Genomic DNA, 27,913 nt, shown 5'->3' on the forward strand with positions numbered 1-27,913 from the left:
TCTTATAGAGCAAAAAATATGGTACATTGCTGCCCCCCGCTACTATGATATGTTTGCACTCAGAAAAGATGGAGTGCTGCAGATAAAGTAGGAACAGTGGTGTGACAAAATAACATCTTGGTGTTATCCACATCTTCCAAGTGAAATTTTTCTGAGGTTTTCAAAATTTCAAGGAATCTGCAGAAATCACTGTTCTCTTAAGGTACACGCAACAGAGCTCTGCATAACACAACTTCCGTTGCCAACATTATCATCCCATTGCAGATCTGATGTTCTTTTTTGTTTCCAGTTATAAGGGATCACAAACATCATAGGAATAATTTTCAAAGGATGAAAAATAAACATCTTGCTCATTCATTTAAAAACAGGAGTGTGGGCAGCTCCTCTTGGCACTGAAGGCTTCCCCAAAGCTTATGCAACCATTTTAAGCAAAAGGAGGGGGGAGAATGAGTTTCTGCTCTGCTTCACTCATCTTCTCCAATTTATGTTAAAGTCTCTCCTTTGTCACCCTAGTAACAATTGACCAGGGTAGGACATCGGAGGCGGGACGGGGGGGGGCAGGGGGGAGTGAATACATGGCTCCACGTCAGTCTGCCATAAGGTTTGTGGAATCAGATGTTCATTGCTGCAGAGAGGGCAGGAGTGGGCTTGTGATTCCCAGCTTGGCCATCAGGTTTAGTAAGAAACCTGTGATGACAGTCACAATAAGTTATGCTTCCCTCTCAAATTTTCTGACACTGCATCAAGCAGCTATTCATGGCCAGAAATCTTCCACCCTAACCTTTCGTTGGGAAGAGAACGATTCGTTTATATCCCACAATGGATCGTCCTCAGTAACACAATTATTGAATCATTCACATATTAGCTTTGAGAATATTTAGAATTAGCCAAATTGACAGATATAATAAGGCAAAAACCAAAAAGTGAAGTGAAAAAGGAATGGGAGTGTCTAAATGAATACCTTAAAAGCCAAGGTTTGAGGACAGAAATCTGGCTGAGTCTGGAATAACCTTGTGAAGTGAAAGGATAAGGAAGAGGGATTTATATCTGGATGCTAGGATAGAGATGATAAGGAAAACAGGAAGACACAATGAGAGGTAAAGGATTGGTGGAAGTCAATGTTTTTCTTTTTAGTGTTTATATTATTAACTTGTAAGATATGGATTTGTTTTTTTGGTTTTTTGAATGTTGGTTTTTGTGTTTTGTGTATTGTTATTTTTTGATATTTTTCGTGTTGTTGTGTGGAAAATACTAAGAAAATTATTTATTATTATTATTATTATTATTATGAAGAATAAGAATAAGAATCATGCACATATTGGCATCTCAAAACTGCTAATACAGTTGCTGAAGGGAGATCAGAGGGGGATTTGTGAGGCCTGGGGAGATTAGAATGCTGCATCTCCAGCTTGTTGCCATTGGCTACAGGCTATCTGTGACATCACAAAAGCCCATGGCAGCTGAGTGTATATAAAAGTGAGCCTTTCCCTCTTGCCCTGCAGAACACAGTGGGCAACGGCTGTGCTATTCAGCATTGCCCAGTCATCTTCTAGCTAGAGGCAGCGAACCGGCAGAGGGATGGAAGTGATCACATGACAGTGGCACGCTGTGAACTACTAACCAACTCACTGAAGGCAGCCGATATCCATGGCCAGAAGTGATGGACCTAGTGGAAACTGGCAGAAGGTGGGTGGAAGCCAGCAGAACTCGTGTTTGAAAACCAGTTGGTGCCATAAGGCTGGTGTTTGTGGATGTAAGCTGGTTGATCTTCACCTTTGGAAGCCCATCAGATAACAGAGTTTTGTAGTGTGCCCCTCCCTAGTGTCTGTACACTGGAAAGGTGGGCTATAAATATATATATTTTTAATAATAAATGAATCACTGCTGAGGTGCCCCCACAACTGTGAGGCCAAGGGGAGCTGTGTTGATGCATCCCCAGCGGTTGCCATTGGCTGCGAGCTGCCTGTGATGTCACAAAAGGACATGGAGTTGAGAGGAAAGAGGCCATTATTAGTAGTAGGAGGGAGGGAGGGGCCTCAGGAGAAGGAGGCTCAGAGGAAGTTGAGGTCAGCAAAGTTCTCATTGGCTTTCACTCAACCTACTGTTGCTCCCCCTGCCTTCTGCTGACCAGTCTCAGTAGGCAAGAGCCACCACTGAAGCTAAGGGTTGGGTTAGGTCTGTTAAATGTATTGCATTAGTTGTGAGAATTCCAGGAAAATACTAACAGTCCTTATGTTAACAATGCATTCCATGGGATGACCTGCCACCAAACCTGAATCTGTGGCGGCTTCAAGGCAGCAAAGTACACCTGAGGTGGAACCAACCTAGGGTAAGCAGATGCAAAGGAGAGTTGGGCTCTTAGTTCTTTACATGATATACCGTATTTTTCGTCCCATAGTAAACCCCCCCCCTTGGTTTTTTTTTGGGGGGAAAGGGGATTTTTTCCCCTTTATTTCCCCCCCAAAACCAGGTCGGGGAACCCAAACCAGGTCGGGGAACAGCAGGATGGCGGCGCTCCGCCTCCCCGCTGTCCCCGAGCTTGTGGGGTTGGCGCTGGGGAGAAGCGCGCTCCCCAGCGCCTGCCTCCAAACCAGGTCGAGGAACAGCGGGATGGTGGCGCTGCGCCTCCCTGCTGTCCCCCGAGCTTGTGGGGCTGCCCGATGTCTGCCCGAAGCGCGGGGCGCTCTGCTTCACCGCGCCCCGTGCTCCGGGCAGCAGGCTGCTATCCACAGCCTAGGGAGCCCTGCAGGAACTCCCACGGGCTCCCCAGGCTTGCTGATAGCTTCCTGAAGCCTGGAGAGTGAGAGGGGTCGGTGCGCACCGACCCCTCTTGCTCTCCAAGCTTCAGCGAAAGCCTGCATTCGCCCCATAGGACGCATAACGATTTCCCCTTCATTTTTGGAGGGGGGAAAGTGCGTCCCATAGGCCGAAAAATACGGTAATTGCTGTTTAATATAATTATAATTGCATTGTTTAAAAACAAATTGCAATAAGTAAAACTATTTTTTTAATAAGCAAGTAGTTTTTTGGGGGGAATCAGCAGATGTGGTCTATTTCTGCATGAGAAGCTGCATTTGCCAAAATTCCCTCTTCTGCATAGCTATTCAAGCAGGGATAACTGAATGTGGTAAGTGGGATCTGTGCTATGTTCTGGGTCCATTGAAGGTCAGGAGACGAAAGGAGGAATGGACCTCTGTGCCTTTAACATAGGGGTGGAGAACATGCAACCCCTCCAGCTGTTGGTGGGCTACACCTTCCCTCATCTCTGATTACTGACCTTGTCAAACATGCATCCTCCCCATCCCAGCACCCTGAAATGGAGCCCCTGAGCTGCAGGCTACTAGGGTGGTCTCCTTATCCCCAAGGACTCCCCCAGTGTCTGCCTTCACCTAGCGAAGCTGATAACACACCCAGCTTAAAATAACTGAGTAGCAGTTATTTAGAGCCTATCTTACTATGCTCTAGATCAGCCTTTCTCAACCTGTGGGTCCCCAGATGTTGTTGAACTACAACTCCCATCACCCCCCTAGCTAGCAAGGCCAGAGCTCAGGGATGATGGAAGTTGTAGTCCAACATCATCTGGGGACCCACAGGTTGAGAACCGCTGCTCTAGATAGGACTGCCTATTTAAACTCCTCCTTCCACCCCAAAGAAATGGACCCTCAGATAAGTAGCTAGGCTGAGAATATGGTGGGCTCCAGGGCAAGTTTATCAGGCTGGAGCTGTCCAGGGTCCTGCCATCCAGGCCAACGTTCCCTGCTACAAATGGATGCACCACCAGGTTTTTGCTCCCCTCCAACTTCCTATTGCCTCAGGTGTTCCTGATCTGGACATGGCAAGCTTGAAGTGTCTAAGTCAGGCATAGGCAAACTCCAGATGTTTGGGACTACAATTCCCATCATCCCTGACCACTGGTCCTGTTAGCTAGGGATGATGGGAATTGTAGTCCCAAACATTTGGAGGGCTGGAGTTTTCCTATGCCTGGCCTAAGTCCTTCATTCCAGCGGCCTTAAGTCTGTCCCAATGGTTCCAGATGCAACACAGCAGAGTAAGTTCCCCGGATCAGCGACACTCTTCTGCTCTTGCACAGGCCCTGCCTGCAATTTATCAGGTACCAAACATTCCTTACCCTTCTCACTTAACAATGAATGAACAATGCTGGCTTTTGCCACACTTATTCATTACTCAATACATCTTTTAGGAGCCATTGATTTTGCTCTTATGTATTTCACTTCAACCTATTGATCTGATTAGTCTCTGTAATTCAAGCTAAATTAGCTGTCATTTAGTGGAGGTATAATTTGTCAGAAGTCAGCTGCTGGGTGGCCTGCAGTTATTTTGGTGTACATTAGTTTCTTCAGTGCTGAAGAGCAAGACTGTTTGTACGATCAAAGTTACATACTTAATGGATATAGTCTGTCTGCTAAGAGACTAGCCAATGGCTCAGCAGGCTTACTGTACAAATGGGAAAGGATTGGATGTTCCATTTAGTTTTCAACAAAGGAAACAACCATCTTCTTTTCTTACAAAGTCACAGGATTTCCATCATCTCGTGATCATATGTACCTGAGATGCTGTGGAGAAGGTACACTTCCCAACTGGAAGCAGATGGGAGCGCAACCATTTCTTGAGATCAGAGAGACCTTTTTTATGGATCTGCAGTGAAGTGACTGCTTACTTTTTTACCTATGTTGACAATTTGTATACCACTTAATTACAGTCCCCTCTATAGGGTGTACAGGAGACTCGGTACAATGAAACTAAAAATGAGTTCAAACAAGAAAATCACTATGGATTCAAAACTCCTGCTGGTGTGACGAAAAAGTTGGTTTTGCTGGACAGATTGGGACAGTTACAGGTAGGTAGCCGTGTTGGTCTGCCATAGTCAAAATAAAAAAAATTCCTTCCAGTAGCACCTTAAAGACCAACTAAGTTAGTTCTTGGTATGAGCTTTCGTGTGCATGCACACTTCTTCAGATACACTGAAACAGAAGTTGCCAGATCCTTCTATATAGTGAGAAGGTGGGGAGGGGTATTACTCAGAAGGGTGGTGGGAATGGGTGATTGGCAGATAGCTGTGATGTGCCTGTTGACGACTCTTAATGACTGCAATTGGTCTTACAGGAAAAGGCAAGGGGTGAGAAGGTGAGAAATGGCTTAGTCATGTATAATGAGATAAGAATCCAATGTCTTTGTTCAAACCAGGTCTCTCCATGGTTTTAAGTTTGGTAATGAGTTGTAATTCAGCAGCTTCTCTTTCCAGAAGCTGCTGATTGGGACAGTAAGTGTTTCTTTCTTTCTTCCCTGCCAGCAGATGGTTAATGAATGGCAATCTCTGATTGGCTGTGGTTCCAGGAGGGAGAGTTTAAAAGGAGAGGATTTGAGGAGAGACAGTCAGGAGTTGTGGGAGCTGAGAGGGTTGGAATTGAAGTTGGAGAGGTTAGGAGATAGTAAAGGTAAAGTTAAAGGGACCCCTGACCATTAGGTCCAGTCACAGACAACTCTGGGGTTGTGGTGCTCATCTCACTTTATTGGCCGAGGAAGTGAATCCACAACCTGATGGCTTACAGGAGAATTCTGGAATTAGCCAATCAAGTGCAGCCCATTGTGTAAATAATGTATATAAAGCAGATACTTTGAGGGGACTTCCATTCCCTCCTCACCACTATGAGCTGAATAAAGAGCATGAAATCCACTCTCGACTCCGAGTATATTTCAGTACAGCTTCCGGGTCATGTGGCCAGCATGACTAAGCCGCTTCTGGCGAACCAGAGCAGCTCACAGAAACGCCGTTTACCTTCCAGCTGGAGCGGTACCTATGTATCTACTTGCACTTTGACATGCTTTCGAACTGCTCGGTTGGCAGGAACACGGACTGAGCAACGGGAGCTCACCCCGTCGCGGGGATTCGAACCGCCGACCTTCTGATCAGCAAGTCCTAGGCTCTGTGGTTTAACCCACAGTGCCACCTGCGTGCTGTGAAAGGGGTTAACCCTCCTCTAAAACTCCAAATACAGCAAAACCAGCAGTTTTAGACTCAATATTCACATTCCCCTCCTCCCAAATTCTTCCTAGCTCTCAACGCACATGCAGGAAGGAGTCTTTCAGATCCTTAAATGAAAAAAGAGAGAGGAGCCTTTTCTGTTTTGATTAACAAGAGAGTCTTCCTGGGAGGCTTTAGTGCTTCCTTCTTTTCAGCGGCTGGCTTGTTTAATTTAGCCCTCTCATAATAGCCGCTAAGATAAAGAAAGCTCCTCCAGCAGCTCGCTTTTCCATTGCCACCCCCCTCCACATGCACCTGAGCACCAAACAATGCCAGCCACCATCGCAAAGGTGGTTTATTGAATTCTTCGGGTTGTGACACCTTGGAATATTGGGCTGTCGGAGGCATTTGTGAAAAGCCACATTCTCCGCAGGCACTGTCAGAGGTAGGGGAGAGAATTGGCCTTCGGAGTAATAAGGGACACACCTGCCAGCCCCTCTGCTCCCTGCCTCCTCTTTCTGTTTTCTATCCCTGGCTCCAGGAAGAAATGGATTGTGCCGCTGCTCATTGTTATGGACAAAAAACACAAACCAGCGGTGCTCACTGCCTTGGTCTCATACGCCCACGCATGGTTTGACTGGCATCTCTCCCTCTGGGGCTGCGGGGGCAGCAGCAGGCACACGGGATAGAGGGATTGGATCCTAAGGACACGCTCGCCTGAAGTGCATCCTTTGCGTAAAGGCACTTTGAAGCACGGAACATCTAAGCATCTTAGATATGTAAGCTTAACTGCACATCCGCTCATGTCAGTCACAGCTACTGCTGAGCACAGGCCCTAAAAAGGCCTGTGTGTGTGTGTGTGTGTGTGTGTGTGTGTGTGTGTGTGTGTTACTGCTCTATATCCTTCAACCAGGGAGGCAGAAGAAAATATGGACTACGGAGAATCCTGTGGTACAAAAAGGCACAAGGTATGGTTCAAATGAAGCTTGAGGAGGTTCTAGCAGGGGAGCGCAGCTATCGTGTACCCTTGACTGAAGAACGGTACACTCCTTCTATCCGGGATGGTCGTCTTTGGGGCGATCACACAGGGTCTCCGGACGTTTCACCATCTATTGATCCCTGTGCCACCACTTTATTTCTCGCTGCCGCCACCCAGGCCCTACTTGGGACAATACTGAGTCCCGTCAGGGTTAAATTGAAACATAAACTTTTGTTTATTTATTGTAGTTTAACAAGCGTGTGGTTTCATAAACAGTATCAGTCAATTACATTCATGGGGTGCCTATCCAGTCCTATAACTTTCACTACCTGCTCTCACTCACTAAACCACCTCTCCGATATTTACTTGTCTGCCTAGCTTGTCTGTTCCTGACACAGCCTGTTTCGTTACACTAACTCAACCTACTCACAAACTCTATCCCAATTCACTCCCACTCCAACCAACCAACCAACCAACTCCCAACCAACTCCTCCCTTTCCCCTCCCAGAGCTGGTTTTATAGTCCCACTGACTCCACCCCCCTGGATCCTGACTGGACAACCTGTTTAACTATTTCACCTCCAGCACTCATATGTTAATGTCACAGTCCTCTTCCACCGAGCCCGCAGCTTCAGGAGGGACGCACATGGAGTGAGCGTGAGGTGGAGTGGTGAGGGAGGAAGGGGACACCCGCCTAGCCAGCCAGATCAGCTGAATCAACCCTGGCGATCAATGGGGTGACAGATGTCACAGCCAGATCGCCCTCACATCCGAATGAAGCTTGAAGTAACAATGTCTCTGAAGAAATAATAATACCCCACCCATCTGACTGGGTTGCCCTAGTCACTCTGGGCAGCTTCCAGGATATGCAGAAACATAATAAAACATCAAACATTAAAAACATCCCTAAACAGGGCTGCCTTCATATGTCTTCTAAAAGTGGTATAATTACTCATCTCCTTGGTACCTGATGGGAGGGTGTTCCACAGGGTGGGCGCCACTACCAAGAAAGAAAACGCACCTTACAGGGTTGTTGTGCGCAAGGGAGAACCATGTACACAACCTAGAGCTCCTTGGAAATGGAAGTGGAATATAAAGGGAACAAAACAAAGAAATATTGATTCTCATGGACAAGCTTTTTTCCCCCTTGGCGTATAAAAAGCTGCCTTCTACTGAGACCGACCATCAGTTCATCTAGATCAGTATTGTCACCGCTCCAGGCAGCAGTTCTCCAGGGTTTCCAGCCAGGAGTCCATCTCATTTCTACCTGGATATGCTGGGAATTGACTCTGGGACATTTTGGGTGCAAAGCATGTGCTCTATCACTATGCTACAGCCCTTTCCTTTCTTCACAATGGAAATGCTGGGGACTTAGCAACCAGCAACGATTGCAAGAGCGGGACTCTGTATCTCAGAATCCCTTGAGACCCACCACTTTTGGGGGCAGAGAACAACCACACAACAGCTAAAACAGGAGCATCCCATGCCATCCAACCTACGGCAGACTCTTCCCTTGAAGAAAGCCATTGAGCTGGATTCAACTAATGAGATCCACTTGTGGAAGCCCACAACGGGGCTCTCCCGCTTAAGCCTCCTAGAGAGAAGCCTCTCTTGAGTTTTGGACTAGGGTTTGGGGAGAATGCAGCAAAAGGAGATAGCCAGTGGGGTGTAGTGGTTAAGAGCGTGAGTGAACTGGGTTCGTGTCCCTGCTCCTCCACATGCAGCTGCTGGGTGACCTTGTGCTAGTCACACTTCTTTGAAGTCTCTCAGCCTCACCTCACAGAGTGTTTGTTGTGGGGGAGAAAGGGAAAGGAGAATGTTAGCCGCTTTGAGACTCCTTCGGGTAGTGATAAAGTGGGATATCAAATCCAAACTCTTCTTCTTCTTCCCCTGTGGTCCCAGCAGATTTGTTCTGGGGTGGAGGGTCAGGAGAACCCACAACAAAGCACAAGGGGAGAAGGGGAGGGTCATTCCACCAAGCAAGCTGAAATGCTTGCACCAATGGAAGGATTGCCATAGCACCTTTTGGCTTCGGCTGGAAGACAACAAATGACCCCTTCAAAAACTGCAGGTTCCTCAAAACGCAAACCAGCAGCAGCAGCTCAAAATCACCCAACAACGCAAGCAAGTTGGCAGCCTGAATCCCCACTCTGTGAAAAAAGAACTTGGTATGAATTATAAATGCTCATAAGGAGATTTTAACATCATTTCTGTTTCCCTGAATTATATATCCTTGGTAGCCAGGGAATCTCACTGCTTGCCAACAGGAGCAGCTACCTGTAGCATACGGAGCGGTGCTTAATATCTTGCCACATTTTACTTGTAACAACAAGAACTGAACTGTTGCTTGCTGACAAGTCCTTAGATACACACAGCTCCTGCTTGTTGTCTTCAGGTAACCCTAGTGATCTGAATTGAGGAACCCGACATTGAGGAATTCAGAATTACTGACTCTCCAATGGCTTTATCTAAGTTTGCCTTAGTTGAACAGATTTTCTTGCCTCTGAGCAGTTGTGCGGCTTCAAATACCGGCTTGTGCAATTCAAAAGATATGTGAAATGCCTGGGATCATCCATCTCTGGAGACTGAAAGAACGACACTGTCAATAAGGAGACTGAATTTTTTTCTACTGCATCTCACTTAGAGGGGCTTGCGCGCACAGTGACATAGAAAAGTGTCATACTGCAAGTTGCTCCCATTAAAAACATTGGCTGTTTTCTGTGTGAGAAGCAAGCTCTCTCGCAAGGCAACACTTCCTCCAAAAACGCTATCTCCTTTTGCTGCATTCTCCCCAAACCCCAGTCCAAAACTCAAGAGAGGCTTCGCTCTAGGAGGCTTAAGCAACACAATTCAGAGTGAAGCTAAGCTATTTGTAATTATCACAGTTAAGCCATTCTGCTCCTTTGTTCTAAGAACATAAAGAAAGCTCTGCTGGATCAGGTTCAATGCCCATCTAGTCCAGTGATTCCCAACAACTGACATTCAGAGGCCTGCTGCCTCCAACAGTTCAGGCAGAATATAGCCATCATGACTAGTAGTGATTTACAGCCTTAGCCTTCATGATTTTGTCTAAACCTCCTGTGAAGCCGTTCAAGTGATAGCCATTGCTACCTCTTGTGGGAGGTAATTCTACAATTTGACTCTTGAGTGCTTTCCATTCTCTTGTCCTGAATCTTCACTCATTCAGCTTCTTTGGAAGTCCCCAGATTCTAGAAGAGAAAAACCTATCCCTAAGGGGGACACAGGACACAGAAGTTATCTGCAACTTGAACACATAACATCCTTATATTTTGACTCTGACTGCCAAAGCCTGATGAGGAAAGCACAAAGGCACAGTATTTTAAACACTCATCCCTCCAATAAAAGATATCATGGGGGGGGCAGTTAATAGTGTTTATAGCTGAATGGTCGCAGGGCAGGAATAAATATAATATTACAACAATAATTAACTATATCTCTAGAGGCTAAAACATGTTAACTGTTAAACCATGCACAAAACGTCAGTAGCAACCAACGTGTCACTGAAGAAACAAACACAAACAAACTTTACTAAGCTTTTGGGGGAAGCTCTGGAACAGGCATGGGGGTACATTAGGATGCACAGGGGGAGGAGAAGAGGGAAAGTTCCATTGCATGAATGGACCTTGTTGCCTGCATACACACCCCACTTAGCACCAAGCTGAATTCCTCCCATCATTTTCAACATTAAACACCATCTCTCACAACAACCTGGGCAAAGAGCACTTAACCTTTCTCTTGGGGCTCCTCTAGACAACCAATTTATTGACGATTCATCCCAGTTTCATTGCACAAAGCTTATGCAGTGGTTAAACTATGCCCTGTTTTTATTGAGCATTCATTCTGATTTCTCTGTGGGGAGGTTATATAACAATGAGCACCCATCCTGTTTTGCTTGGGGGGTGGCTGTATGTCTTTGCATTAATCATTTGTTCATACCACACTTTCCAGAGCGTTTCCCATCCACTTCCCTAACTGCAAGAAGCTCTTTTAAAAAGTGGATTTGATGCACTACAGCAACAGAAGGCTTTAACCCACTTTGTGCAAACTGAAATTACCAGTATCTGCTTGAATGCCTGGAGGCAACCCCTAGATACTGTCCCCTTTCTCCCTTCCTCTGCATAGTTCTTGTCCTTTGAGCATCTTCTAGTGAATTCATACCCAAAGCCTTGAAGGACTGAGCCCTATGCTCTGACTCCAGCTTGGCCTCGACCTGACCTGAGCCCTCTTCATTCCTCCTCCTGCAAGCAGAGCTCACCAGCTCTTGTTATTAAACCTACATGCAATTCCAATTTTCATAGAATTAATAGTACAAATACCTCTAGTTTAGCAAATACCACAGGCAGACTCTCAAACAGAGGAACCTCAGGACTGGTGGCCAAAAGTGTTTTTACCTGGCTACAATTGGTACCTGATATCACCTGCTTGCTTGCCTGGAAGAAGGATGGACAAAAATGTGCAGAAACTTGCCTACTGGGCAAAGGTAACCTTTGCATTTGTTGCTCTACACACTGTTGACTCTGGCCCTGCCTAGCACCGGCATGTGGCCCCTGGCAGGGAATGTGGCCCTCGGTATGAAAAAGGATCCTCACCCCTGCTTTAGAATGACAAATAGGTCTTTAATGGCTGGATGTCTTTGCCTAATTCCTTATGCATTTGTGTCCTTCTGTGCCAGGGTAGCTCTGACACTTCCTGCCTTTCCTCCCACCCTCTTTCTGCTCATCTGAAGCAGGGCCTCTTTTCCTTCCTTCTGTCATATGACACTGTTGTTGCATTAGCAGCCTCTCAGATTGCCTCGAGCAATCATTTTTGTTTCTCTTGAGTTGTGGCTGAGGCCAGTGGTCCTATCATAAATTAATGAGAGCGCTGTGGAACTCCCCAGTCGGAAGGTGCAGGTTTTGAAATTATTAAAAGCATCAACTTTCATTTGAACAGCAACACACACACACACACACACACACACACACACACACCAGCACACCCCGACAGTGAAGTAGCAATCTCAAGCAAGCTGGAACACACATGGACTGACAAACCCTACGTCTGCAAGGATCTCATCTTTCCTTCTGCCACCAGCATCAAGTTCATAACGGAGTCCTGACTTCAGCAGGGAATTCCCCGTCAACTAAATATTGGAAAGAAAAACTCACCTTCTCGTAACAGCACATTCCTTGCCACTCCAAACAAATCCTTGTGTTATTTTTGCAGCAGGAAGAATAACCAATTGGTCAAAGAAACTACCTCTCCATGGTACCCTAGGCTGTTTGTTTTACTAAAAAAACTTGCTTCCCAAAAGGAAACTGATCCACTCTACCCTTATTAATCTTTAACCAAGAACAGTCAATGTACACAATCAAGCCAGGCTAAGGTGCGCAGTTTAAGGAAGATGTGGGTAGACAGTGATTGTGATGAGAGAACAAACCTGCATTTTAGCGGATGGCATGAAGGTAAAATGTACTTACCTGCTGCTGTGCTGAAATGCAGAGCCTTTCTTCTTGGTTTGTCATGGCCTTCCTGTAAATAACAACAATGACTAATCAACAACAGCATGAAAATAGATGGTTTGATGATGTGTCACAGAGCAAATTCTCTTTCCATTTTCACTTGGGTGTGCAGGAAAATAATGGGAATGAAAACTGGAGTGGGCACTGGAGGAATTTGCTGAGGGATGAAAAGATGCGACACAAGTGTGTGCCAGGCAAGAAGGGAATCTTAGCCAAACAGCAGCACGAGACAATCAAGTCAAATGGAAATGTGGACAGCTGAGACGGCTGAATTCACAGAAACATTACGATAGGGAAGCACCTGAGCAAGGATTTGTTCAATTATCAGCCTCTCATCTGGACAGCTGAGGTTTGTACCTTGCAAGCGTGTGAGTGAGTGGCATTTCAGGCTTTCTAAAATGGGGGCTGACTCACAAGATTTTAGCTTTGTCTGATTTGGGCACCTAGCTATTCAATACAGTGACTGGTTCCAAGCAGGTACCTCTTTACCGTTCCCCTCTCTCCCCTGCTATATATTACCTTTAAAAACCAATCCCTCGAAGCCTTACAATGCACCCACTGAAGTCTGTTGTTGGATCTTGAGTTCCAGCTATGAGGAAGTCGGATGCTATGCACCTGGCAAGTCCAGGTTTTGCTGCACCCCAACTCCCATCAGCCCCAGCCAGCATGGTTGATGTGAGTCCAGCAACATTCGGAGGGCCTCATGTCCTCAATTTATCCTTTTCCCCAGCCGTGCTATCTGTGATTTCCTTATGGGGAAATGCACAGAACTAAATCTGTGAACTATCACTGAATGACAGCCACTCCTTGAAAGGAAATTTGTGGTCCACATTTTTTAAAAATAGAAAATACTGTATTTTTCTGTCTATAAGATGTGCCCATGTATAACACACACACCCACCCTATTTTTGCAGCAACGACCAATCGCCAGTCCACCCTTGCCACTATCCGTGTATAAGACGCCCCCTAATTTTTGACATTATCTTTTAGGGGGAAAACCTAGTCTTATACATGGGGAAATACGGTAGTCAATGTCAGCTCCAGAGAGAGCCCTTAGGCAAGACACACACGATAGGGCTTCTTCCCTCAGTGAGCCCACCTCCTCATGGCAACCTGTTCAGTGGAGTCTTGTCAGTGGGCACTCAGAAGATGTCTGACTATGCTGGTGTCAGCTCTGAAAACAATACATAGCAATAATAATAGTTTATTGAAAAGCAGAATAAAGTTGCACAAGTGTACATCCTGGTGCTGTTAGGACAAGTTAGTTGAATACTGCCCATGGATACTCAGGGCTGGTCCTACCATTAGGCAGAGTGAGGTATTGGCCTTGAGCAGCCAGTGCAAGAGGGGAGTGACAGCAAGATATTGGAGGGCAGAACTCTGTGTCCTAAGGTAGTGTGCTGCCCTCAGGTGCAGCAAAAGATGCTAGCCCATCCTTGGTCCAGTCTACTTGGCTTCTGCACATGGAATGGGCAGGGCAGGGTAACAATTTGTCCTTTGCCACAGGCATCACAAAGTCTTGGGCTTACCCCACGTTTGAAATCCCAACACCTGAGCCCAGTTTCTTGACATCACCCAATCATAACACTTGAAACAACAGCTGTGCAGCAGCAACTAGGCTTTCTTCAAAGTAGGAGGCGCATATAAAGACAGCCCTAGATTGACTTACTTCTCTCACACCATGCCAACTCATAAAAACATTAACAAGGCAATGTGCAATAAAACCACCATAAAATTATTATTAATTAGTGTAATTTTCTTTATTTGCTAGCAGTGCTTTTGCCAAATTAGTCGAAGTTTTTTTTAAAGTATAGTATAATGCAAATAATATGCCTAAACATCAAAGAAATAAAGATATTTGATAATACAGATTGCAGTATATATCATTATATACTAATCATATAAATAGTGAGGAGATCTGATAAAATACTGTTAGAAGAGACACGAGAATAAAAATATTGCACATGCATTATTTGTCTCCCCTCAGCTTTTCCCTATTTTTATCATCCCCCCCCCCCTTTTAGAAATACCAACAGCATTACAAGCATCATAAAATTAGAAGAGCATAAAATACAGGACAAATAGGTAAAGAATATACGGTAAACTCATCAGCACAGAGCCCAAACTGTGTAATGCTTTGAAACTCCCTGCAGTGATTTAACACACACCATTGTGCATCTCCTCACTCTCCAGGCATGCAGCTATCATGGACAGGCCATGCTGCTGAGTTTTGCCTCTCAACGCCTCCGTCAATATATCAATAGAGGGCACAAATCTGCAGTGACACCACAGTTATGTCCCCGTCAAACAGCATCACAGCTCACATTGCAGTTTACCCTGAAAGCTACTCTGATGTTCCCAAAGTAGCCTTTTGTGAGGAGGCGACACTCCTCTTGGTCCGTAACCACCTCACCAACTGATGGGGTTATTGATAAACAGCGGCCATCCTTAGTCGTGTTGGCCTTCCCTGGGGGAATCAATGCACTTAAGTTGTGATGGAGGAACATGTTCTTGAGTGGATGGTGTCAGGGAAATGTGTGCACGCAGAGAGGCAGAGAGAGAGAGAGAAGGTAAGTGTTTTGGGAAAGCAGAGTGTGGTAGTCAGAGCACTTGCTGAACATTAAGACACCTAGATCCAGGAGTGGGCAGAAATTAGGCAGGGATCTGGGTGATTCGCAGTAAATTTGCAATGACTCCCAACTGTTTAACAACAGCCACAACAAAACAATTTGTTCTCCACAAAGTGAGCGGCTAGAATGAATAAAGCTAAGCAGGAGTGGACTTTTGTATGAAAGGACTGTGAGTTCAGATCAGACCTAGCCTTTGAAAACAATTCCCTAGGCTCTGAATATGCTCAGAGGTGTGTTGCTGTTCTGTAATTCTCTTAACTGTATTTTTTATACACCTGTCTCTAGCTGGTAGGTTCTGGGGGTCTAGTAAAACAAAGCAAAACACACCGCAGTAGATGCAGCAAGTGTGTAGTCTACCCATCCCTGACTTAGATGATATAATGCCAGTTCTACCACTGATCTCTTGCATAATGTCAACTCTAAAAAAACCAAAAATACTACTGAGGATCTGGCAAGTCTGCCCACTGGAGAGAAAACAAAATATGTGTCTCCAGCCCATCCAGACCAGACTGGCGTTTGAACTAATTTAGTAGGCCTTGTCTTACCTTTACAACCTTGCAGGGACCACAGGTGTTTTGGTTTTATTTATATACTATTTACTGTAAGTACAACTGTGTCTAATTGGTGTACAGAAAATACAATGTGGAAAAGGTAAATTATCAGTTAAAGCTATCGACTCAAGCTTCAATTAAAATGCCTGCTTGAATAAAAATAAGTATTTGGTAGGTGCTGGAATTTCAACAGGGAGGGGGCTGGTCTGACCTCAACTGGAAGGGAGTTTCATAAAATGGGGCTCACAGTCCTGAATGCATAGCTCCAAGTGGATACAGCAGTGCCTCCAAGCCAATGACTCCCTTTAAAAACTCAGTGATGAGGAAGAGATAAAAGGGATTAGGCAGCCCTTGAGGTATCCTAGAACCAAGTTGTTAAAGACCTTGTAAGTTAATACAAGAACCTTGAACCTGACCTAGTAGCATTTAGCTTTCTTTCCCAAACTTGGAGCGCCAGCAGTTGTTGGACTACAACTCCCATCACCCCTAGCTTGCAGGACCAGTGGTCAGCAAAGATGGGAATTGTAGTCCAGAAACAGCTGGAGACCCAAGTTTTGGAAACCCTGGGTTAGAGCACAGATGGGGAACCTTCCAGATGTTGCCGGACTCCAAGTCCAATCAGCCCCAGACAACGTAGCCAAAGGTCAGGGATGATGGTTACTGTAATTCTGCAATGTGTGGAGAGCCAAAGTTTCCTCATCACTGTAGCAGAGGCTGCGTCGTTTATGGTTGGCGAGCAGAGAGCGTTTTTAAGGAGAGAGGCTTCACCATTTGCCGGCTCCAGATTTGCATTTCCCAGCCTTGCCTGTGCTTTATCTCTGCCTGGCTGATAATGATCACGTGACACACACATTAGAGAGAGCAAACCCCTGCGCCTGCCACTTTCTGCACAGCTGGGCAATCTGATGCAAAGTAGGGGAGAAGGGAAGAGCATGTTTGCTTGTCTGCTAATGGTTCCCTTGCTCCCCCAGACCAGAGAGACTTTCCTCCAAATGTGTTAGAGAAAGCATGCTGCTGCTGCTGCTGCTGCTGCTTTTGCAAACTGTTCCTTCTAATGTATTTGAGTACCTGTATAAATGTTGCTGCTCACTCCAGTCCAGGCCTCTTCCTTCTAATAACATTAAATAGTCTGAAACATGTTTCTGATGATAATTAAGCGTATATTCCACAGGGGCACAACAAAGAGGCTCCCCCCGCGCCCACTGCCAGAATATGAAAATAGTCGCAGAAAACAGCTTCTTTAGACTCTCAGCTTTAAAAAGAATGGGGGGGAGAGTATTTTTTATCCTGTGATCCACCCCGAGATCTTGTGATGAAAGGCAGCAAATAACAACAACAACAATAACAATAGCATAAAAGAATGTGTTTACATTCACATGACTTAGGCAGGTCACCTAATGTCCCTTTGCGGCGCAGAATGTGGTGGCTCGGGTGCAGAATTTTAATTTTCTTTCTGCAAAGTACACACGGCCCTTTGCGGAGGTGTTTCAAGCGTTCCAGAGGCTATGAGGCTCCTATCTGACTCTGACGCCTCTGCAGGTGCCTCCCTGTGTTACCTTGCTATCACATGACTAGTTTTGTTCCACTGCAGTCTCCTGAACAGGCCAGGGTGAGCATGACCTCATCACCATTCCGGCATCCTGCGAACAAGCGCACTGTCCTTCTTAGCTATAATACTTGTTCCAGGGAATGCACTTCAGCACATTTAAATGTATGATTCAAAGTACTGGAAAACCCAGCAGCTTAAAGGCTCTAATTACACTCTAGGGATGGCACTGGGTATAATATCCACAATGAACAGAATTACTGACAGGACTTGACCTCATCTTATGACTGAGTGTGAGTTATTTAACCTTGCCATGCAGGCTTCTGAAAGAAACCGAGGGGAGTCCATTTAAATGGTGTGCGTAGAATAAACGTTGCATCTTGGAATTGTTTTGACTTTCCCACATCAACGTATCCTACCATCTCCTTCTTTCTCCCTAACCCAGCCACCCTCCCCGATTGTGCCCTGAGAAACTAGCCTGGTGCAACTAGAATGTAACTCAGCAACATGAATCCATTCCTCCATCTGCAAAATCAGCTCACCAGGTCCGCCCGTCCGCCCGTCCGCCAGGCAGGTAGCCAGCTATCCTCCATCATCTCTGCATTGCCAAAGGCACTGCTGCTTCTCTTTTCACAGTTTCCATTCTCTTCTATGGTGCTGCAGTTGGAAGTGTCAGAGTGAAACTTGGCTTGCACTGGTAGTTGATATACTGTACCTGCATGAAAAGGGTACATAGAGTGGAACCTCCAAGCTTCCTAGACTGCACTCTTTGTGCTGACCTATTGATCTTCCTTCAGTGTCAGACTGGTACATTTAGGGTTGATAACTTGACCTCACTTCTTCTCCATGCCGCTCTCATGCTAAGATGAAAGAGCTAGTAGGACTCTTTTGTTGGTGTAAAGCAAAATATAGAAATGTAAAATTCCTGGATGCCAAGATCCAAGTTTGGGACAATTGCTCTTTGGTGAGAGAACCCCAGCAGATATTTAAAATCATAAAATGTGCAGCAAAGTAAAGCATGGAAATATAAGCTGTAAAACCTTTAAAACGTGCCCTTCTAAGTGAGTTCCAAAATGTGCCCTTAAAAGGTATCTTTCCAAAGTTTCCCTCTTCCCCCAGCATAGGAAAAAGACCATGTTTTGTAAGTTAAAAATGGTTTACTTACAAACTCTTCAATGGCCACGTTCATGTGCTTCAGGAAAGTTGCACAGGCCGTAAAACTTAACTTAATTATGAAGTGGTTAAAGTTCCTAAAGTATTGGTAGAGGAACTCAAGAGATGCTTGTTAAAGCTATGTGGCTGGAATAAGCAGCTCAGAGCCCTTCACACAATGAAGGTCACATGTAAACTGGGGGAGAACAAACGCTTGCTAACTAGCTCCTCCCTAGGTGGGGGGAAGTGGACTTAGCTAAGCCTGGCAGGACAGCTTACTCTCTGGTATTAACCCCTTCATGCATTAATTAGACTTAAGTATGTTGGTTATAGGACTCGGGTAGCGCTGTGGTCTAAACCACTGAGCCTCTTGGGCTTGCTGATCAGAAGGCTGGCGGTTTGAATCCCCGCGATGGGGTGAGCTCCCATTGCTTGGTCCCTGCTCCTGCCAACCTAGCAGTTCGAAAGCACATCAAAGTGCAAGTAGATAATAGGCACTGCTCCGGTGGGAAGGTAAACGGCATTTCCGTGCGCTGCTCTGGTTTGCCAGAAGCGGCTTAGTCATGCTGGCCACATGACCCAGAAGCTGTATGCCGGCTCCCTCAGCCAGTAAAGCGAGATGAGCGCCACAACCCCAGAGTCGGCCACAACTGGACGTAACAGTCAGGGGTCCCTTTACCTTTACCTTTATGTTGGTTATATGAGACTGGCTATCTCACATCTTTACAGCTCCACCTCAGTGAGCTAGAATGAGGGATCTTCCCTAAACAACACTGATTTCCTGCAATAAACACAGCTTTCTTATTTTCCAAACTGTGTTGTTGGTGTTTAGTTGTGTCTGACTCTTCATGACCCCATGGACCAGAGCATGCCAGGCACTCCTGTCTTCCACTGCCTCCCGCAGTTTGGTCAAACTCATGCTGGTAGCTTCGAGAACACTGCCCAACCATCTCGTCCTCTGTTGTCCCCTTCTCCTTGTGCCCTCCATCTTTCCCAACATCAGGGTCTTTGCCAGGGAGTCTTCTCTTCTCATGAGGTGGCCAAAGTAGTAGAACCTCAACTTCAGGATCTGTCCTTCCAGTGAACACTCAGGACTGATTTCCTTCAGAATGGATAGATTTGATCTTGCAGTCCATGGGACTCTCAAGAGTCTCCTCCAGCACCATAATTCAAAAGCATCCATTCTTTGGTGATCAGCCAAAGTCAGGTGTGCTCCTCCAACAGGGATTCCGCTCGCACTGAAAATATACACCTCAGGCCTGGGGGCCAAATGCACCCCTCCGTGCCTCTGTATCCAGTTCTTGGGACTCTGCCCAGCCCACACCCCATCCACAGGCCTTACTCCTCTCTCGAGTGCTGGATGGCATATTTGTACTCTGATTGTGCTTCTTGCTTGCTTGAACAGAGAGATCGGGGGTGGGGTGTTAGTTGAAACCTTTGATTTCTGTGTGGCTGAAATGTAGTCCACTGTACAAAGGTTGGAGTCACATCCATTGCTCTATCTATTTTTCCTTTGCCTACCACCAGTGATGGGACGCGGGTGGCGCTGTGGGTTAAACCACAGAGCCTAGGGCTTGCCGATCGGAAGGTCGGTGGTTCGAATCCCCACAATGGGGTGAGCTCCCGTTGCTCGGTCCCTGCTCCTGCCAACCTAGCAGTTCAAAAGCACGTCAAAGTGCAAGTAGATAAATAGGTACCGCTCTGGCAGGAAGGTAAATGATGTTTCTGTGCGCTGCTCTGGTTCGCCAGAAGCGGCTTAGTCATGCTGGCCACATGACCTGGAAGCTCCCTCGGCCAATAAAGCGAGATGAGCACCACAACCCCAGAGTCGGTCTTGACTGGACCAAATGGTCAGGGGCCCCTTTACCTTTACTTTACCACTAGTGACATGCTTGGGTTGATAAAAATTCCCCACGCCTGCCCTAGAGTGGGGATCCTACCTGGCCATGTATTGGGCAGCTGGCATAGCTGGGAGAGCCGGGCTCTGCCTAATGCAGTGCACCCACCCCAGTCCGGTAGACTGAGAAAGTGTCGGGTTGTTCTGTTCATCACTCCACTCTTGTGATTTACTCTTGCCTGTCAATGGTGCATTCTGAGCAGTGCTGTCATGGATCAAATGGAAGCAGCAAAGATAAAAGTGAAGAAATGGAAATTTTCATCAATTATTTGACACGATCATCTTAGTGTTTTGTTTCCTCTTGGCTGCGCACGTCAGATTTATGTGCCAAAATTATTCACTGCCGTTTCCCCCTAGAGCTTGCCTAGAAATGCGCCTGCTCTTCCGCTTTTGAGCCGTGTTGTGTAGCTGCAATCTGACACTGAAAACACATGGTTTTGTTTTGTTTTTTCCCCTTCCCTTGTTGTGGGCTCTGGGACAAATTCCCACGGAAAGCGAGTCGCAGCCGGCACCTGCTTTCAGGGAGCGTTTAATCACTGCCATGTAATCAGATGGCGATTCCTTGAGAAGGGCAGGAACGCCGCCAAAGCAATTTCATTTCCCAGTCCAAAAGAGATAGTTGGGGGTATTAGTTCCGCTGCGTGTGCCCAATTTCAATCATAAACCCAGAAGAGATAAGGAAGAACTCAGGTGTGCAGTGGGTTGCAAACAGACATTTTGAACAACTTCTCAACATTGCCAAGTTGTGCAGGAAGTGAACCTTGCCTTGTTCACAGGCAAGCTGCTAGATCATCTTGCTCAGGATCTACACTGGCTGGCAGGAGTTCTCCAGGGATTCCCCACCTGACCTGGAGATGCGAGAGATTGACCCTGGGATCTTCTGCATGCAAAGCAGAAGCTCTGCCATGGAGCTACAACCTCCCCTCTGTGACGTTAACATATGAGTGTGTTGGAGGTGAAATAGTTAAACAAGTTACCCAATCAGAACCCAGGGGGGTGGAGTCAGAGGGACTATAAAACCAGCTCTGGGAGGGGCGAAAGGGGAGTTCGTTGGGAGTTGGGTGGTTGGTTGGAGTGGGAGTGAATTGGGATAGAGTATGTGGGTAGGTTGAGTTCGTGTAGCGAAATAAGCTGAGTCAGGAACAGTTAGGAGCTAGGAAGACAAGTAAATATCTGAGAGGTGGTTTAGTGAGTGAGAGCAGTTAGCAGAAGTTATAGGTATGGATAGGCACCCTATGATTGTAATTGACTGATACCATTTATGAAACCACACGCTTGTTAAACTGCAATAAATAAACAGAAGTTTATGTTCCAATTTAACCCTGACTGGACTCAGTATCGTACCAGGTAGGGCCTGGGTGGTGACAGCGAGAAATCAAGTGGTGGCACAGGGATCAATAGATGGTGAAACGTCCGGGGACCCTGTGTGATCACCGCATCAGCTACTCTGTGGCAGAACCTCTTCAGGGTCTCAGGCAGAAAAGGAGCCTTTCCTGTCACCTGCAACCTGCCATTGTTTTAACTGGAGATGCCGGGGATTGAATTTGTGACCTTTTGCAGCAAACCCAGGTGCTCTCGCTCAAGATCACTAAGGCTGCGGGATACACACTAGGGCAGGCAGCTAGGAGCCATGCTCCCTCCCCAAATAGGAATACAGTATAGGAAGTTAGTGGATCAGGTCCATGGCTCATCCAGCTTAGTACTGTCAACACACAGTAGCTACAGCTCTCGAGGGTTTGTATAAACTAGAAGGAAGCAGGCCAAGTCTCACGAACTAAGGTGCTGATCTCCCCGCCTCAGACTCAGATTCTGGTTGCAATAGGTTATGGAGAGACACACACACACAGAGAATAATTATGCAACCCTTGTAGACTTTGAGAAGCTTCCTATTAAAACAAGAAGCTGAGCTGGAAAGCCTTAGAAATTTACACTGCTGCCAACCAAACTATACAAAATATTGATGAGAATGAAGACCTAGAGATGTTTCGGAGTTCACTTTATCAAACAGAACATCAGTCTCGTTTGGATATTGTCCATGCAAACTCAGAGTCTCCTCTCCAGAGGACTGCTTCATCCAAATCTTGTCCTTGAATAGTTCACAGCAGATTTCCAGAAATCCATTGAAAAAGGAGGAGGAAGATGAAGAGTATGACAATGAGGATGAATATGAAGATTAGCATTAAAACCACCAAGGAAGAGAGCACCTTTGAGACTAGAAAGCGTTTTCCCTGCAAATTGTTATTTTTCATTGTGTTGATGCTCAGTGATGGACACAATTAAGGCTATTCATTTAAAGTACAGTAAAGAAAGAACTGATCACTGGGGAAAGAAAAAACAAGAAGCTGAGCTAAAATACAATAATTACTCAGGAATGACTGAGGTTAAGATTGGCTCTTTGGCAGTACGGTTCCTCGAGCCAGTCATAGAATATTAAATAAGAGCTTGGTAATAATGCATGACCATTTGTGTTTGAAGAATGAGAAGACAAAGTAAGCAACTATTTTCAACTATTAGAAGACAAAGTAAGCAACTTTTGGTGGGCGGGCGGTGTATCTATTTTAATAACAAAAATATTTCACAGACATATGTGTTTGGGATAACATTCCTTTATTTAAAATGAAGCGCATAGATAAACTGTGGAACTCCCTGCCACAGGAGGCAGCGATGGCCACCAATTTGGATGGCTTTGAAAGAGGAGTAGACAAATTAACAGAGCATGAGATGGGTACTATCCTGCTCACAAGTTTCCCGCAGGCGTCTGGTTGGCTACTGTGAGAAAATGATGCTGGAATAGATGGACCATTTTCAGGAACTTTTCCAGAACTGCACACTCGCGTTCCAAATGCAGTCGCACCATAGATTTCTGTAATAACATTACGATATCAGCATTTTTGTTCTCAATTCCTTTCCTAATGATCCCTGGCACAGAATTTGCCATCTTCACAGGTGCCACGCATGGGGTCAACATCTTCACTGAACTCTCCATTAAGACCCCAGGGTCTTGTACCTTGTCAGTCACTGCCAGTTCAGACCCCCATGAGCATGTATGTGAAATTAAGATTTATTTGTTTTTTTAAAAAATGTAGCGGGGAAACCCTGAAAGAAGTCAAAGGGACCCTGTATGCATCTCTTAACCTTGGATTGATTAACTTAGTATGTAGATTTGGAGTGGAGGAGTAATATAATAATAATAATTTATTATTATTTATCTATTATTTATACCCTACCCATCTGGCTGGGCTTCCCCAGCCACTCTGGGCGGCTTTCAACAAAATATTAAAATACAATAATGCATCAAACATTAAAAGCTTCCCTAAACAGGGCTGCCTTCAGATGTCTTCTAAAAGTCTGGTAGTTGTTGTTCTCTTTGACATCTGGTGGGAGGGCGTTCCACAGGGAGGGCGCCACTACCTAGAAGGCCCTCTGCCTGGTTCCCTGTAACTTGGCTTGGTGAGAAAGGATTTGCTTTCTATACATATAAAAAAGTGTTGCATCCTCGATGCTACAGTTCATTCCCATGTTTGCCTTTAGAAGTTTGTCCCATACAGTTTCTGGTCTAGGCCTTGAGGATGCAACACTTTTTAAAAGGGAAAAGAAAAACAGAGAAGGACAAAGTGGACAGAGAAGGGCAAAGCTGATGATGATGATGATGATGATAGCTCAGTCGGTAGAGCATGAGACTTAATCACAGAATTGTAGAGTTAAAGGGACCACAAGGGACATCTAGTCCAACGCCCTGCAATGCAGGAATCTTCTGCCCAATGTGATGCTCAAACCTGTGAGCCTGAGATTAAGAGTCTCATGCTCTACCAACTGTGCTTCCTCTTTGCTGGGTCGTGGGTTCAAACCCTATGTTGGATAAAAAGATCCCTGCACTGCAGGGGGTTGGACTAGATGACCCTCGTGGTCCCTTCCAACTCTACAATTCTTTGAGTGTATTTCAGATCCCACCTACTGTGTCCTTTTTGCCAGGAACAAGGTATAAAACCTGTGCAAGACATCAACTTAAGTTGTGGGTGGCTAAGGATTCTCATATATATATATATTTCATGTACTCATCCACTCGCCCACCACACAAATGGCATCAGAACAGAAGTTCCGCCTTGCTTGATCAGACCAAGAGTCCATCTAGTTCAACATTCTGTTTCCGCCAGCAGCCAGCTGGATCCTTCTGGAAATATCACAAATAGAGGCATTGGCAGGGCAGAACAGTCTTCCCTTGTTGTTTATCCCAAACGGGTGGTATTCAGAGGTATCAAGCCTCTGTGCAAGGACTTTCCAGTGAGCTATCCTGCCCCATAACTTATCGCAAACTCTGCCCCAGCTGTACCTATAAAAGACCATTCTAGGTCTATTTTGTAACGAAGAATTGTGGCATGTTACACAGTACAGAGGAAATATCCACATATTAAATGTGGGTTGCCTACCGCCATTGTAAATTACTTTATTCCCAGTTGGGTCTTCCTTCCTATGACTCTTAGTTAGATACACAGTGTGAGAAACGAGGCTGAATTCCCTTCCACTGCCAATAAAAGTGTCTCTGGTTGCTGTTTACAACAGGGCTAATCGAGTGTTTATCCTCTCTTTCGCGATTTGAGAGAAGGGCTTGTTTAGCATTACGGTTCTAAGCCACGAAAGCCCATTAAAAGCACTAATTAAAGCATCAGAAGTCAGACGATGCACCAATGAACAGCACAAACAGCAGTGCAAGGTAGTTTTGGAAGTGTTTTAAGCTCTCTCTCCCACAATGCATCGTGGAAATATGCAAAATAACATTCTGGTTTAGGTGGGTCTGATGCTGTAGTGGCTGTAAAATGACTGAGAATAAACCAAATGATTTGTACAAGCACACACACACACACACAACGTCCTTTGTTTTCAGCAAAGGCTCTGTAATAAGAGATCTGGCAGCGGAAGCACAGCGACAACTTCACAGCACAGCCTTCCCTTGCTGGGAAAAAGACTCGGCACCTCCAGAGCCATCCCTGGGAGAAGAAAAGACTGACAGTATGGCAGGAAAATGAGAGAAGCAAAAGCAGGCCTTCACGCCGGAGACCTGTGATCAGTATGTGAGCACAAAGTGCGATGGAAAAGTCAACAAAGAAATCTGCTTGGCTTTCTTTTACCTCCCGACTTCCTCCTCCCTCATCACCAGTCCTCTGGAGGCACCTTGAGTCTCTTTATTCCCCGCGCCTGGTAGTGACAGATACTCTGGGAAAGAGAAGGCAGAGAGAAAGGAGCTCATTAAGCCATGGGCTTCCTCCTGCAGGCAGCTTATTTTGCCTGGGTGCATTTTCTCACCTCCTTTGGAGAGCAGAAGATGCATATACCCTTGTGCGGAGCAAGCAACTTGCTGACTCTGCGTAGGGGGAATTGAGGCAGCACAGGGTACCCACAAACCACAGTGGTCTCCTGGACAAAGGCTTTGCAATACAGTGGTACCTCTGGTTACGTACTTAATTTGTTCTGGAGGTCCGTTCTTAACCTGAAACTGTTCTTAACCTGAAGCACCACTTTAGCTAATGGGGCCTCCTGCTGCCACTGCGCCACTGGAGCACGATTTCTGTTCTCATCCTGAAGCAAAGTTCTTAACCTGAGGTACTATTTCTGGGTTAGCGGAGTCTGTAACCTGAGGCGTATGCAACCTGAAGCGTATGTAACCCAAGGTACCAGTGTACCAAACTGGAAGCTCAAGCGCCGGGAGATCTGTAGGAAACAGATCCAGGGGGGATCTCCACAAGAAGGCACACGTTTCCGATGTGAGGAGCTCATCCTACACTCAAGTAGGACCCTGGCAGAGACCCATGTCCGACTGGCATGTTCCCTCCCTCCTGATCGATCGTTTGGGAGCTTCAAAAGCTTTCTTCAGCCCAAACATCACAGCGACCGATGCCAACAGACACCGGCACACTTAGGGATCCACAGAGTCTTCGCAGCTTGCATAACAGGCCTCAGCAACTCAGCATTTTGGCTAATCTACTTTATTTACATATAAACACACACAGAGCACTGCAACATGGCTCCCTCTCTCTCTAGCATCAGACAGCAAAGAGAAAGAACAAAGGACAATAGGCCCACTTCACGAAACACAGTAACACAAACATCTTGTCTCCGTCACTTCCCACTCTGTGGAGTCAAAACATACACCGTCATGTGATAGACAAAAATCCCATGACTGCAATCACGGAGCAGGAATTCTAACATCTTGGGACTTCCTTTTTTGCTGCATTTCTAGGCACAGGTCCAGGCTTTGCAGGTGTGTGTCTGAGCGGGATGTTACCTATACACACACAATGAAATGGGAAGTTCGTGTGCAAGGGCAATGGGGAAATACATACCCATAACTGCAGGTACGGTAATTCTGTAAAATGCACTGTAGCCATTCCAGGGGCCAGAGAGAAGAGAGCAGGAATAACAACTCAATGCGCTGGCAAATGGGATCTCTTTTCTGTGATTATTTGATGGCTAGAAACAGGAACTGTGGCATGAAGCCTACACACATGCTCATGCCACTGGTGGCTGTCAAGTAGTGTAAGGAAATAAGGTAAACCCACAGATATTTTACTGCAATGTGGTATCAGTACAGGAGCAATACTCTCGGGACTGCTCATTCACTTTGCAGTGATGAGGGCCGACATAACGAGCTAAACACAGTGTCTGAAAATTTCCATTGCTGCACGTATGTTCTCCGCAATATTTACCCTGCTTGTCTTCCTTGCTTATTGTGTTCTGTCTCCCTCTCTCTCGCTTTGTTTAGTTCTCCCCTGTGGCTCCAACATCACAAACAGATTTCAAAGTCCCCATTGCCCATTGATGTAACATCAATACGACCAAGATAAAAAGCCAAGATTCCCAGAACCAGCTGCTGATCAGACGGTGTTGGCTTTTCCATGGAATATTAATTGGCAAATTAGACACAAAGCTTCATTTACTGAAACCAACCAGAAAGGCCAAATCAGTGCCTCAGATGACACGACTGGATAGAGAGGACTTCCATCAGATCCAGTTTTCAGGATTTGCTGACTATTGTGTGGAAGGGCTCCAGCTCAGTGGTAGAGCATGTGCAAAAGGTTCGATCCCTGGTGTCTTCAGGTAAAACCGGGGAAGACTGCTACCGGAAACCCTGGAGAGCTGCTGCTGGTCAGTGTCAACAATAATGAGCTAGATGATGAATCAATGGAATGACTTGCATAATGACATTGCAGAAATAGGGAGGGTAGAATTCTCACCTGCGTCACTTCCGATTGTAGGTGGGGAAATAAGAAGAACCGAAGAAAAACCCTGCTAGATCAGGTCAGTGACTCACGGCAAGGACAACGAAACAAAAAATCCCATTGAACAGGAATGGAGGCTGGATAGCTCAGTCGGTACAGCATGAGACTTTTAATCCCAAGGTTGTGGGTTCGAGCCCCACGTTGGGTGAAAGATTCCTGCATTGCAGGGGGTTGGACTAGATCTACTCCCATTATAAATAATCTGGCAATGATGCAATGATCTACCCATTGGATTGACCGGAGTTGCTGAGCTTTTTTTAGGGGGAGAGCTTTATTTTTTGTTTTCGGTCAATCGCAGGAAATCACGCAATCTACCAGGATTGACCAGGGACAGCCCGCGATCGGCCGGTAGATTGCGATTGACCGGTTGGACAGGCCTG

At 45.9% G+C, this 27,913-nt stretch overlaps 1 long non-coding RNA gene across 1 annotated transcript; it reads left to right on the plus strand.

The window, feature by feature from the left end:
- The first annotated feature begins 2,080 nt into the window (after nucleotides 1-2,080).
- LOC310699451 lies at nucleotides 2,081-27,546 on the plus strand. Its single transcript, XR_014522085.1, has 4 exons — nucleotides 2,081-2,329; nucleotides 4,532-4,851; nucleotides 6,525-6,762; nucleotides 27,017-27,546. It is a non-coding gene; the product is annotated as an uncharacterized lncRNA (long non-coding RNA).
- The last annotated feature ends 367 nt before the right edge of the window (nucleotides 27,547-27,913 follow it).

This window comes from Podarcis liolepis, assembly GCF_965112155.1.
Source record: "Podarcis liolepis genome assembly, chromosome: 2".
NCBI classification, from domain to species: Eukaryota; Metazoa; Chordata; class Lepidosauria; order Squamata; family Lacertidae; genus Podarcis; species Podarcis liolepis.